Below are 2532 nucleotides of genomic sequence, written 5' to 3'. Positions count from 1 at the left end.
GACTTTATAAAATCCAGGCTAACACTTTCATCCTTTTCTGAGGGATGTGCAATTCTTTGAATGAAATATTAAACCAATGCTTTGTCTGCCCTTTCAAATAGACATAAAGAATCCGATTTCACAGAAGAGCAGGGGGAGATTGCCTCAGTGCCCCAGCCAGTATTTATGCCTCAATCAACATCACTAAAACAGATTATTTGGCCATTAGCCTATTGTTTTTTCGGGAGCGCCAAGACAAACAATCCCCAGCACTCCAAAAACCAAAAACTGTGCTTCCGAAATTGCTTGAAATCGATTCCACACAGACAATGCGTAGGTGCCTTGTCCAGCTGTGTTTCCTACATCACAGCCACTGCCCTTCAAAAGTACTTCATTGGATGTGAAGAGCTTTTGGACCCCCCAAGGTCATGCGTGGTACAAGAGGAAGACAAGCCTTACTGAAACAGACTTCAGATATAGTATCAAAAGAAATATTTAATATATTTTATATCATACATCTGCTTAGGTTTTGAAACGTATAATTCCATATCAACATCTTTGGGTTGTATACATGAAAAGGTGCATATTTATTGATACACCTTTCAATAAGTCCAGCTTTATTCCCCTGGAGCTTTCACACTTGTCTTGTTCAAACACAATCATCTTCCTGTAACTATAGATCAAAGCGTTCTTACATTTATCTTGTATCCATAGCAACAGCTCTCACCAAGCCGAAGCGGCACACAATGGTTACACAGCCAAAAATTGGAGATTTTTCAATAAATATCTGTCACACTGGCCAATCTGATCATATCCTGGGACTTCCAGCTTTCGTGGAGAAAATAATTTGGAACAATGAGTTTCGAACATATGATCCATTTGAAGTTGCTCTGATACGAGAGCAGCCAGAGGCATAACAAATTAAATTAATAAATGTATTTCATTAACGCCAGCAAAATAAAAACAGCATCATGTATGAGGTCGACCTGATACTTACTATTGTTACTGCCACTCTACTTTCTTTTGGAAGGGAAGGGAAGATAAAGTCAAAGAATTGTAAAATGTTACAATGCAGGGAAAGGACACTTGGCTTATCAAACTGGAATTTGTGCTTTCCTCCACATCATCTATTAGTCTAACTCCACTCTCTTTTCTCCCAAACCTTTGATGCTCCTCTTTTCAATCAAATATTTAATTCCTTTTAAAAGAATTTATTGGTTACACTACAAACTATTGTGGAAGTAAATAATTCCAAAGTTGAGCCATCTTGTGTATAAATAATTTAATTCTCTAAACCACCTTGAATTTTTATTGTGATTATCTTAAATTTGTTCTGTCCTGTTACAGACTCCCTAACTCATACAGACCGAAATTTTGCCAGCCTTATTGAGATGGGAGGTAGGAAAATGGTGGCAGAAGGCATGGGGAGGGGAGCCCAATGTCTTGCTACATTCACATGATTTTACCAGTAGCGGGAATCCCAATGGCATGGCCAGTTGTGACAAATAAGGGCCACCTTGCACCTCTACCCCCACCGGCATTTTACTGGTGTCAGGAGGGGCTGCCATGTGTGGGCAGAATGCCAGGTAAATCCTGTTGGTGACCCAGTGGGTTCCTAGGGGGAGAGGATCATGATGATCACTCCATGGCCAATGGAGGGACCACCCAGGAACAAGAGTAAATCCAATGGCTATAGCACCACCGATGGAACGATCCCCCCCTCCCCCACTCCCGTCATCACTGAAATCTGCCTGTCTGGCCCCAGAAAACAAACTTTTACCATCTCTTCAATTCTCGTCTCAGCAGGGGAGGCGCCAGCTCCTTCTTCCTGCAGCCTCAGCAGTGGCCACTTCTAACGATGGCGCGGGTGAGGCTGCTGAGGGGCTCTGCCCTCTGATTGGGCCGGCAGAGTGGGTCGCCATCCTCAATTGGGTGGTGGGTCGGGCAGCAGCCTCTTGATTGGCTGCCGCTGGTAAAATGCCAACCAGGGTCCGGGTGCCCACCGGCGCGGGTTTGGGTCCTGCTTTCAGTCCAGGCAATGGGACCTCACCCCTAGTGGAAAATTCAGCCCGTGCAGTAACCTCTAAATATTTACCATACCACAAACCTTTTTGATCTTGAAGATCAATCCTTAACCTTCTAAGCACTAGCAAAAAAAAGGAAAACCCCTAACTTCTCAAGTCTGTCTTCAGAGCTATAAAATGGACTGCTGATGCTGCAGCCTTTCCTTGCTTTTATTTATTTACTTTAATGAGTGCCTAAAGCTGTTTAAAGTGCTCTATTATGTCTGAACTACGATCTAATATTACCTCTAGTTTTTATACTTTATGCCTCTAGATACAAACCAAGGATTTCATTTGCTTTTTCATGTCATTATCTATTTGTCCTTCCAGCTTTAATGATAATGATATATGTTTATACACTCTAATGTCCCTGCTTCTCTACTCTGTTGCAGACATGTTATCTTTCTCTAATAACTCGAAAAGACATTACTTCACCTTTCTCTCTGCTGAACTTATCGTTCACCTGTCTGCCAAACTTAAACACCAGTTT

At 42.2% G+C, this 2532-nt stretch overlaps 1 pseudogene; it reads right to left on the bottom strand.

Annotated features, from left to right (window-relative positions):
• Nucleotides 1-222: 222 nt before the first annotated feature.
• Nucleotides 223-393, bottom strand: LOC121292047 (annotated as a pseudogene).
• Between the last annotated feature and the right edge of the window lie 2139 nt (nt 394-2532).

Source organism: Carcharodon carcharias, chromosome 19 (genome assembly GCF_017639515.1).
Source record: "Carcharodon carcharias isolate sCarCar2 chromosome 19, sCarCar2.pri, whole genome shotgun sequence".
Classification (NCBI taxonomy): domain Eukaryota; kingdom Metazoa; phylum Chordata; class Chondrichthyes; order Lamniformes; family Lamnidae; genus Carcharodon; species Carcharodon carcharias.
Note: the sequence above shows the minus strand (reverse complement) of the source record. Positions and strands in the feature narration are given on the sequence as shown.